Source organism: Sebastes umbrosus, chromosome 24 (genome assembly GCF_015220745.1).
Source record: "Sebastes umbrosus isolate fSebUmb1 chromosome 24, fSebUmb1.pri, whole genome shotgun sequence".
NCBI lineage: Eukaryota > Metazoa > Chordata > Actinopteri > Perciformes > Sebastidae > Sebastes > Sebastes umbrosus.
In genome coordinates, this window is record NC_051292.1 from 9408994 (window position 1) to 9421442 (window position 12449).

The following is a 12449-nucleotide window of genomic DNA, read 5'->3' on the forward strand; positions in this document are numbered from 1 at the left end:
AAAACGCCTCCTCTTCTGAAGTTTCCGCTCTCTCCCAGAGTTTGTGACCTTTGATGACTGTAAGTGTTTATTTAATGTAAAACTACGGTGTTCATTTAGTTCCAAAGGTCAATGCCAGACAGCTCTGTTCCCGTCAAGTGAACTAAATATTTGTTTTTGCATCATTGTGTGATGGCAAAGATTAAGAGAATGAGGAACATTTTTAAAAAAGTGGCAAACGCAACCTTTCATTACCTGTTTTCAACATTTTAATGCTCCTGGTTGCCTGTAAGCATGTTGCATGGAAGTACACACATTAGTTAGAGTAGCAGTAATAACATGGAATGCAAATTATGGGAAATTAGAAATCCCAAATCATAAATATAAATATAAATATGATGTAACGGATCTTCCTGCAGTAGGCCCCTATATGATAAAATATGATGGTAGTGAAGATGACAGAAGTTGAGTTGATTAACTAGATTCACATGATTTGAGTCAAGTGATTGACCTGTTTTGTTATTTCAGAGTTCTTTTTGCCATAAGTTTATTTAATAAATAGTTTAATTTAAAATCAATACACAGGCTAGATACAACCTGGGATATCTTTGTACAGTGAATATCTTTGTGTCATCTATCTTTTTACAGTCGGGGGAGCGGCATATTAACAAAGATAGATGACACAAAGATATTCACTGTACAAAGATATATTAATCTTTGTGTCATCTATCTTTGTACAGTGAATATCTTTGTTTCACATATCTTTTTTACAGTGAATATCTTTGTGTCACATATCTTTTTTACAGTGAATATCTTTGTGTCATATATCTTTTGTGCAGTGAATATCTTTGTGTCATATATCTTTTGTACAGTGAATATCTTTGTGTCATATATCTTTGTACAGTGAATATCTTTGTGTCACATATCTTTTTTACAGTGAATATCTTTGTCATATATCTTTTTTACAGTGAATATCTTTGTGTCACATATCTTTTTTACAGTGAATATCTTTGTGTCATATATCTTTTTTTCAGTGAATATCTTTGTGTCACATATCTTTGTACAGTGGATATCTTTGTGTCACATATCTTTGTACAGTGGATATCTTTGTGTCACATATCTTTTTTACAGTGAATATCTTTGTCATATATCTTTTGTACAGTGAATATCTTTGTGTCACATATCTTTTTTACAGTGAATATCTTTGTGTCATATATCTTTGTACAGTGAATATCTTTGTGTCACATATCTTTTTTACAGTGAATATCTTTGTCATATATCTTTTTTACAGTGGATATCTTTGTGTCACATATCTTTTTTACAGTGAATATCTTTGTGTCATATATCTTTTTTTCAGTGAATATCTTTGTGTCACATATCTTTTTTTCAGTGAATATCTTTGTGTCACATCTTTTTTTCAGATTTACAAAGATATATGACACAAAGATATTCACTGTAAAAAAGATATGTGACACAAAGATATTCACTGTACAAAGATATGTGACACAAAGATATTCACTGTATAAAAGATATATGACACAAAGTGAATATATTTGTGTCATATTTTGGGACCCTTAAAGTAACTGTGTTTATTTCCATTGAATAAGAGAGCATTTATACATTAACCATCTTTGTGTAATGTCTTGATAAACCACAGTGAATGTGTCAAGTATAATATTTATAATAAATAAGATCCATTACTCTAAATTAGAAAAGTTCTGATCTGTCAGGAATAGATGTGGTTTTAAATATTAATAACTATTACAGACTGTGGGCTAAAATGCACGAGAAGCCTTTACAATAATTCACTAGCTACATGTTTACAATCAGGCAGGCAAACTCATTAAAATACATAATAATTAAGATCAGTGTATATGATGGAATAGTAGCAGTAGAATGTACCAGAGGTCACCAAATCTGGGCTTTTATAAAAAGTGTGTATAGTATATACATGTAGTTGTGTGTTGCAGCCACAGTTGGAGGTGGAGTGAGTGACCGAAAGTGCAACGACCCAGTGTACCATGTGTACTGGTTTACTGAACACTATGAGAAGCACCAAACAGGTTTGAACTGACATTTGTGTGTGTCAATACCTCACAAAAAAGACTGTCTGGAAAAGAAAAGTGAACAAGAAACTGTCTCTCTTTACTGTATGGGACATTGGTAAGGCACATGTACAGACACTGGCACAGTTAACATATATCTGTGAGGAAAAAAATGTATAATACCAGCTATAAGAGAAGGTTCTTTGATTTAAAACCCCATGGTTGTGTGCACAAAATGGGGTTAAGTTCAAAGTGCAGTATATTTCTGTGTCCACTAGATAGCGACAAAGCATTTGATTTTGACAGTTTTCATCTAATACAAGCCAGGAAAATAGCTGTTCATATATAATATTGTATTAATTGCAGCAATATATTACTTTGCCTCAATGCCTGTCCCCTTTTTATATAGGTTTAACTGCCCAGAGTTGGGATTAGAGACCATAAAAATGTACTTTGTGTGACAACACATGGTGACAGATTCATGGGATTGTGAAATGGGGATTATAGCATTTGTAAAATGTTGTCTGTAATTCTGACTCAGAAAAATGGATGATGGGGGATTGACGGGTTAGTAATGCCATGTGTCCATATGGATAACACGCAATAATCTCCTAATCTGGAACAAGTCCCTTTGTCTGGTGGTGGTGGCTTTAGGAGAGCATCAGCAAGAACCCCCGCAGAGCTCCAGGGTGGTTAAATGTAGATGCACCCATCTTACTATATATATTTTAACATATTTTACCTTGATTTCTTTCTTTTTTTTTCATTTTTATAGTTTGTAAATCTCCTAATCTGGAACAAGTCCCTTTTGTCTGGTGGTGGTGTTTTAAGGAGAGCATCAGCAAGAACCCCCGCAGAGCTCCAGTGTGGTTTAATATGGATGCACCCATGTTAGTATATGTATTTTAACATATTTTACCTTGATTTCTTTCTTTTTTTATCTTTCTAGCTTGTAAAGTATATTATTATTATGACTATTATTGTTTTTTTTGTTTTTTTTCAATATTATATTTATTGTTTTTTTGTTCATTTTGAAACAACAGAACAAACATTCACAAACGTCCCCTATAATAACATTCTCAGTACAAAGAAACTTAACAAACCTAATATTAATATAAAAGAAGCCAGTATAGATACAGGAAAAACATATTATATAAAAAAAAATAGATATATAAGTAAAAAGAATATACACAAGTAAAAATGTTTTAATTTAAAACAATAAAATAAAATAAAATAAATGTATATATACATATTGTACTGCATACATATATACATACATACACATACAAAAACACATTAACATATAATCAATTTATGATTATTATTGTTATTATGATGTACTGACACTGACTAGTGGGAATAGCTTCTGGAAACTGATGCTGCCTTCACTGTTCCTCCAAAACTCCTACTTTCATGTACATATTTGTTTTTTTTGCCAATTAATCATCAGAATATCTGTGCTGAAATATGTCAATAGGTCAACTCGTGTAACACCTCAATGTATCTGTGCTCATATCTACAATTCAGCTCTCAACTTCTCTGCGATTAACTCTAATATAAGATATTTCCGACGGTCCGTGGAGGCAGCGTTGTGGTCCTGGGCTGGACCGGAAATGACGTAGACGCACAGCGTGTCTCCTCCTCAGCAGCTCCGGCAGAGAGAGAGAGAAGAATAGAGGAAAAGGGAATGGGATTGAGTATGTAGAGACGAGGTAACGTGAGGAAAAACATGAGGATAACGGGCTATTTTAAACTTTTAAATGTAAATTTTCTAAATTTTTAAACTAAATTCACCTTTTAAAAAGAGAAAATTACACATAAGGCTTATCATATCGGGGGAGTTTTTCCTTCTTTTTTCCACCCTGAGGGATATTTGCTCGGGAGAGGAGAGGAGAGGAGCCTCTTTGTGAATCCTGTTTAACTGTAAGTGCATTTTCTTTTTAATATCCAGTCATATTTTAATATTTTCTCTCCTTAGAATAAGCTCAGAGAATAAAAATATCAGAAATAAATAACAAATATTCATCCTAGCGTGTGTCCTCTGTAAAGGAGACCTATGCTGTTATGTTTACCATACTTTTGCAAGGTATTAAGAAGCAATACATTGTGAATGTGTTAGAATAAGTGTGTGTTTGAATGAATGGGGGGGTTGTTTTATGAGTGCCCCCTATGCGGCCATTGAACAATCCCTATGTTGGGGAGAAAGGGCGTGCAGGGCCGACTGGGAAAAGAGCCGCAGTTTATAATGGGAGAGGCAATTGAGTCTATTGTTATTGTTGTAGTTGATGGTTGCCAAAAGATGAGCCATTTACACTCTATTTATAATCAACCTAATTTCCCTCCCCTGCATCTAGAGGATGTCTAGCCTCCACCCTGTTCGAGGCTATACAGCTTCTGGTCATAATGGCCGATGGTTTTTGTCGCTCTAATGTTTCTATCTAGCTGAAACACTGCATTTTATGTATTTAGAATAACCTGTGCAATAAATGTAATGTTAGTGTGGCTGGTGTTGAGCTCATTATGAGCTGCCTCCCTTCACTGCAGATGGTGTTTTAATTCCCTTTGTTGGCTGCTGTGGCCACTGGGCCGGTGTTTCGGTTTAACAAGTGACCGTGTTATCTGGTGACTCTCAGCCAGGAACACAACATAGGGTGTCCTCATAAAAGCCTTACATTTGACTCTTTTTTTTTTTTTAGATTATTTTATTTTCAATTTTTTTTAGTTCACCAAATATACAAAACATACAAAACACAAACATGGCTCCATATTCCCTCCCTAACCCACCCACATACAAACTGAAAAAGAACCAGAAGGAGTATAGGCTAGTTAACTATCAATTGAATTAAAAAGGATATAAACTGGGGGAAAAAAGTTTGGAAATTTGTGTTTTGGTGGATTATTTCTCTGTTGTTACAATGCTAATTGTCATTGTATTTGACATGGTTGGAAAGCCTGTTTATTTACCTTCACAATGATGTCCAACTTGTAAGGATCATGCATTTGTGGGATGAGCAGCACAGCAACAACTCAAAACAAGAGTCAATACCAACAGGAGAATACACTGTTTACCATTGGTAGAGCATTTTGGCAAATTGTTCTTGGGCGCTCCCCACATAATCAGCTGTGCTGCTCATCCCACAAATGCATGATCCTTACAAGTTTGACATCATTGTAAAGGTAAATAAACAGGCTTTCCAACCATGTAAAAATACGATGCCAATTAGCATTGTAACAACAGAGAAATAATCCACCAAACACAAGTTTCCGAACTTTTCCCCCCCAGTATATTTGATATCTAAGGTCTATATTTATGCAATCTCTGTGGTGGGAAATAGAGTTGGTGAAGAAAGTTATAATGGATCAATCCTTCAATTTGACTTTAATCAATTTTAAATACATACTTATGTGTGTATTATTATCAACGTAAACCGACTTTGCTTGCAGTCACACTGGCAAGATAATGACCCCTTCATTGACAGTGGGGTTCAAAGGTCATTTTGCCATGCCACTGCCTGGCTGGCTACCATATGGGCCCAGGTTTTCACCCAGTAAACATACTGGGTGTGTGTTATTTACACTACCAAGGCCAGGCGAGGACAGTTTTTTTAACTGTATCTCTTCTATTCAGGGGTGAATACACAAAACAAACACACAAAAAGAGCCACTAAGAAGCCACTTGGCCCTGCCTTTATTCCCCTCGGTGGCATTATAATAGGCCGTCTGTGTCCTAAAGGCACGCTTGATTTGCATCCACAAAGCAGTAGACTAGAAGCACATTATTCTAGGCATGGAGACAGTGCAGGGACAATGAAACCCATTCGCTTACAGTGCAAGTTAATGGGATGAAAATAACTACTGGCCTTCTGGTCGCTTCCCCTCAAGGCAGATGCCTTTAAGCTTGTTTTTTTTTTTAACATAGCGGGAGTCAGATGTCACTTACTGTCTTGTCAGGGACACAGAAGAGGACAGAAAATGAGTGATGACACAAGGACATCTGGAAAACCCAGTGACTTTTTGTTTTGTTCCTTTGGGTCTTGTTATTGTGTCTCTGTTTCCTGTGTCCCATTATGAATGAACTTTTATTATCAGCTGGTAAAATGGAGGGTTTGAAAATATGTTTTTAATCTTAGAAGCAACTTTTTCAGTCTTAGCAAATAATTTAAGTTCAACAAGTTCATGATTTCTATACGCCAAGAACGAGATTTGGTTCTGGTGGCATTGGTGCAAAAACAGTAACATCATGTAGTAAGATCATACAAGACATTTCCTCAGTGGATTTAATAGTCCTGAGTGAGTATGGCATACAGCTCAGTCATAAAAAGCTCAGTCATGGATTAAATTTCCAGCCACAGAGGTAAAACACATGTTAGAAGAGAGCGTGTCATTTTCACTGCTCCTGTTTAAAAAGCACATGTAAGGAATGTTTTTCAGCTTTCTTTCTCGAGGCTATTGAAAGGAGAACCTAGAGGGAGAGAGTATTTTGGAAGAGCTCAAAATACATAACCAGAAACATGGTTTTCTCATTCATCCACTCTGTCTTGTTTTGCCAGAAGAAGTGGAAGAAAAAATAAAAAAAAAGGCCCTTCTGTTTTTCTCCTTGCTGCCTTTCATCGTTTTTTTTTTTTTGTGTGTACGCTTGATTTCCTCGGGACGTCGTTGATTAGATGAGAAAAACAGTCGTCAAATAAATTTTGGGCTTGAGGGATGATCCCTCGAGACCGTTAGAGAAGAGAGATTTGTGCATCTCGTGCGCTGTCCGTCTGTCAGCGTTTTTACTGGCTCTGTCGTGCGAGTCGCAAGAACCATGTCTGACCTCCGCCCATCCATCCATCCAACCCATGTCCCTGGGCATAAGATAGCTCTGCACAAAAGCTCCAGACGATGGTTGGGGGTGGCGATGGTGTAAGTTTACCAAGGTTATGTTACAGCCGAGAGGCGGGGTGTAGGTGGGTGAAGGGAGGATGGCACTTCAAACGCAGCCTTCAACACACCCCCCGATGGAGACCCGGAGGCGAGAGGGTAACCTGATATTTGCACTGATAGGAGCTACTTGGGTTGTGAATAAACTGCAAAAAAAGGCCACCAGCTGCAGCTCCGTGATGCCAAACAAGATGCCACATTACGGGTGTGTTGTGAGAGAGAAAGTTATTCCACCTGGGTGTGTCCCCCCCCCCCCTCTCTCTCTCTTGTCACACAGGCGCGTGGTCCCCGGCCTCTATAGGGCCTTGTTCTGGTAACATTTTGCTGACCTTTTGGTGGCAGCTGCCCCTGCCATTTGGAAACAAAGACAAATGGCTAACCAGGCCGCCCTGTAGCCTGCAAAAACCTCCACTGTTCCAGATAGTGAGCCGCTCTTCCTGTTGGCCTTTTCATGCATGCTTACTGACTTTTATCAATGCCCTCTGTGGCAGGAAATTAATTGTTTGAGATCCTTTTGTGATGATTGATTTCTGTTTTGTTTTTTTCGACAAGGTGAATAGTAAGGATAAGGTTGTGGAGAATGATAAAAAACATGCACTTTTACTGTGTAATGTGGTGATCAAAGTGTGTCATATCGTCCTCTTGTGCTAAATACGATGTATGGACGATGCAGCCTCGACTCTCCGGCTGCACCGCTGATCGGAGGAGGCAGAAGGAGGACACCCTCCTCTCATGATCTGGGTCCTCGCTCAGCAGGTGCACTCAAGCGCACACACACACACCGGTATATAAAGACACCTAGAGATACAAAAGATTGAACTACGACTGGATGTCTTTGCCGTGTTCGTTTTCATATCTGTGCCATTTCGGCGTATACATTTTTAGTACAGGGTCAGTCCTGGTGGGATTTACACTCTTAAAGGAAAAATCCACTTTTAGATACTTTTTAAATCGCTGAATATTATTCATTCACAATTTTTCAGTGTGTTCCAGGCGTTATTTCATGATGAATTGTTGTCATTTTCCTGCAAACAGCATCGTCTACCGCCCTACATTTCCCAGATTACCTTTCAACAACCATCAGAGAACGTACCTGCACTTGTTGCGTCTAGTTTAGGATTATAATTTGTAGACTGCGAGGGAGTGCGAGTTTGCAATTGGACAAAAAGTGATAGTTGCACACCCTGACTCACGTCACAACATGGCTTGTTGTGGCTGCATTGCATTCTGATCTACTGAAACTTGGAGAATCTGATACCTCTGCTTCTTTTAAGATGAATTCTTTATCTCCACACCACTTCTTCCATGACCTATTTTCCTATATTTGATCTAATCTGCTATGATACAGTATTGTTCTTTCATTAGTTGTCCCTTTTTGTGTGCTTCCTCTTTCACTGTCCGGTGTGTTTAAGCAGCTTAGGCAGCTATTAATCAGTGTGACTTTGACAATGGCAGGTGGCTCATTCTCACTGCCGGGCTGCTGACGAGGACTCCCTCCTCCTCCTCTACTGTATCACAGATGGTCTGTTCCATTCACTGTTGCAAGGGGGGGGGTCAGTCTTTGTCAACTTAAAAGTGCACGTGACAGGAAATGGGTCTTGATTGTTGCTCTCTATCACACGCAGTCAACACCTGTGACCGCCACAAAGCCTTGAGGTGCTGTGTTTTTTGCACACCTGTCTTCAAGTGAAGTAATAATCACCCTGAAATTGATCTTAGCAACCAAGGTTGGGAAAGGGAATCTCATCCCAGTGGGAATTGTCAGCTAGAACGTCCAGCAGCCTCAGCGTCAGGTATCAGCGAGTAGACGGTAGACGGTGATTTACGGTATCATGTTTCTCTCTCTACCCCACCTGCCTTACATACATGTATGTAATCCACCACAAAGTCCAGTTAAAGCTGCACCACAACAGTCACAGGACGGCTTGATGGATGGTGGCGGCCTGTCTGTGCGGATTGAGCCGGGGCCACGGATAATGGGTCTTTGACATGGAGAAAATGCTTAAGGCAAAAGCAGGAGTGCTTCGGAGAGAGTATAAGAGCATGCAAAGTGCTAACTCAGAGGATATATACTATATGTGCTGTCTAGCCGCTGTATAAAAAAATATGCATTATCGACTGGGTGATGTATGATCTGTCTGGTGCGAGACGTAGATTTGGAAAGAGGAAGTGGATTTATTTCCTACTCTCCGTATTGCTTTCTCTCACATGTTTGCATCCCTAATTGAATTAAATGACCAGCAGCAGATCATGCAGTAGTGTTAAAGCCTCCAGGAAGAGCGCCGGTCCTTGATGCCAATTTTCGTAGTGGCCAAACGGCGGTACTACAACTTCCGTGTCCGTCACGTGATGCCATTGGCATCATGCGCCACTGAGCAACTTTCATAGGAATGATTTCCCGCCTCCCAACGCTGTATCCAGTCCTCTCAATACATCCATGTATATCCTGGGATAAACATAAGCACGGCCACTTCCTGTGTCGTCTCTTTTGGAGTTCAGCTAGTTCTCATGAAACCATAACAGCAGATAATGCGTGTCTGTGTGTTTACGCGGAAGGATTGATGGTGTTTGTTTGGCCCTTTTTTTGCCGATTACAGTCCATCACCCAAACACAGATGCGAGCAAAGTGAGCTGCACTGTTTTCCCTCACCCCCCTATGAAATGCCTGGCCCAAAAGTGTTTATGCTTGTACAGTTGCTTCCTAATCATTGACCTCCGGGTTACATTCCTGTCAAATCCACCGAGGATTCAGCTTCATATGCCACTTAGAATACACCAACAATTGCAGCATTATGAGACTATCGGAGAAAGTCGGAGGCTCCGGTTACAGTGATTATAGTGTCCTTAGGTTAGCATCACATTGTGTGGGGGTGTCATGTTTGTGTGTGGTTACAGAAGCCTGAATCACTGGAACAAACTGTATCTTGCCACGCATAGAAAATAGATTCCAGACGTGAGCGTGCGCTGGATTTAAGTCGTCGTCATCTTTCCAAATTGTAGTAATCGTGGGGATTCTGCTACGTTGAAGTGAAAAACAGGCTACATTATTTAAATGTTCCAACTGTTTCAAGTGTTTCTGTGTTCAGTTCAAGCCACGAACTAGCAGTACACCCACAAACTGGAGCTGTAATGGCGTGTTTTTCCATTAAATATGCACTGCAGCCTACTTTTCCCCCCTCTCAGACTTTAACTACACCCGCGCCCATAATCATGAAAGTTACTCTCAGCTCATGTCTGTTAGAAGTATAGCTACACTATCCAGGCGGTGCTTCGGCGTGCGGTGAAACCTCAGGGAGAAGGGGGTTGGAAAGCAGCCCGCCCTTGTCACGTCGCCCGTTCGCAAGAGCCACAAGGGTCGCCGCACATCGCCAAGTCACTAGCGACTCCACGACCGAGCTGGAAGAACACCTGTGAGGAAGATGGTGAAAGAATGTAAGAGGAAAGAAGTATAAAGGACAGGAGAGGTTTATGAGAGCCAATAAAATGTTCTTCGGTACAGCTGATGTCATGTGAAATACGACGGCTTGGAAACACTGAGGTCATCCTTCGTTTTTCCTCTGCCAAAGTCTGGAAGTCACACTTTTTTTTCAAGCGAGTGCATTTACTGTACAGCCTGTTGGCAGGCTGCTCCGTTTTTTCCTTTTACACCCATGTAGGACACTGAAGGAATCTCCAGTTTCAGTCAGTGACCTACAACCAACGCAGAGAAGTGAAAACAGCCGCGGTAGAATCGGATTTTGCGAGAGAATCCCTTGACAGTCACTCAAACCTGCAGGCCTTAATCTCACAAAATAGCACTCTGTGTATGTGTGTGTGCTGCCTCTTGCCAAATCTCATTGACTAATACCCTGGCAGCTCCAGCGAGTGAGCCTCTATTGAATGAGTCTCTGGGTTAAGTTAGTGGCTGAGTAGCTTGCTAATCTCTCTCTGCTCCGCTGATCTTCACTCTCTAGTGATTCCTGATTATTTCGGCCCCCACGTGCCACACGGGCAACTCTCCTCGGGGACTGGATCCAGATCTGCCTCCGAGTTTGGCACCATGACCGGCTTTGAGGCTATGCGGAGGGTCAGTGGCATATTTGAGGCCAGTCGGCTTGACCTCTCACCTTTCACTGCTGTTGGAATGAAACGGTGTAAATGAGAAGTCTGTCTTTAACCTGATGAGCTGTGAGCAAGCTGTGCTAATAATGAGCTTTGAGAGTTGCTACACAAGAGGAGCAAGTGTAGACTAACACAAGAGGCATTTGCTCATGTAACCATGTATGTGTGTGTTACCATTACCCATAAACCCCGCTGGCAGCGAGCCAACTAAGTGGGACCTCCATCAGATCCCACTGGCCATCGTGGGAACATTCCTGACGCAGCGTTATTCCATAATTCCCACCATGTGTGGGTTTTTTTTTTTTTTCCACAGCGGAGCGCTACGCCTGCACGGACCGTGGAGAATCCCACTGAGGAGAGGAGATCAGCTCCTTGTAATCGCAACCAGACATCGCTGTGTGTGTGCGAGTGGGAATAGCAAAAGCAGTCTGTAATGATAGTGGAAGGTCAGTTCAATAACGCTTTCACCGTGGGGTAGAGTGTTTGCGTAGCCTCGGTACAGACACTCGCTTGTCATGTGACCAAGAGGTGCTGTAAGTACCCACATGAGTAGTTGTGTTAATATTTATCAGTGATGAAGCCACTTAAAGTGAATAATCCAGTATTCACCAGCTGGCATTTGAGGGACGCAACGATAGAAGCTTTTTGAGTTGCACTTGACTCGGTATAAAAGCAATACGCTGATCAATACTAATGCACCTTCCCAGCGAGGATCGGCTTTGTAGCGAACCATCAATCAGCCGACTGATGGTTTACCTCAATGCCCTTACCGGACCGCTCATGGTCACTGCTGCTGAGGCCATATCTTGTTCTGAAAGCAGATTAAGATGCTGTTGGGCGTTGCTGATCAATAAATCCCTCTGGCTCCAGCCGTTATTATACAGATCATTAGTGATTTAGGGGAGTATATCTATTTTGTGTTGTGAATGGACTTTCAGATTTCCAGATCTTATCATGCAACGCAAGAATGAGTGGAATGCATCTTTAATCATTAATCTGTTGCGTCACTACGACATGCTGTTTTTTGTGTGGGAATGGTTCAGAACAGACTTCCTCCTCCGTTTATAAAATGGTTATGGTTTATTATAATCCAATTGTGAGTAGTTTTATTATCTCACTACATTACATATATTCCATTTAATGCAATCCACCCCCACCGCCCTGCAAGATTATGTTAAGAGATGTGTTAATTCAACTGTGTAGTAATATATTTAAGGCTATTGGTGGTGTTGTACTGGATTTGTATTCTTCTTCAAACTATTCCTGTTTTATTAATATCCAGGTAGTTTTTTCGGTAACACTTCATGTTACAGGTTGGCAAATTTCACGATAATTAGGTGATAATTAGCAAGTAATTTGAAATTTCTTTGGAATTACTGCCAAATAATACTAATAATTACCTAA

General features: G+C 40.3%; 1 protein-coding gene across 5 annotated transcripts in view; it reads left to right on the forward strand.

Moving 5' to 3' along the window:
• Nucleotides 1-3642: 3642 nt before the first annotated feature.
• The window catches only part of raph1b (Ras association (RalGDS/AF-6) and pleckstrin homology domains 1b), a 41160-nt gene continuing 32353 nt past the window's right edge, over nucleotides 3643-12449 (forward strand). For all 5 annotated transcript variants that reach the window (XM_037761521.1, XM_037761524.1, XM_037761523.1 and 2 more), the window contains exon 1: nucleotides 3643-3947. The gene's annotated coding sequence lies outside the window, so the exon portion shown is untranslated. The remainder of the gene's footprint in view (nucleotides 3948-12449) is intronic.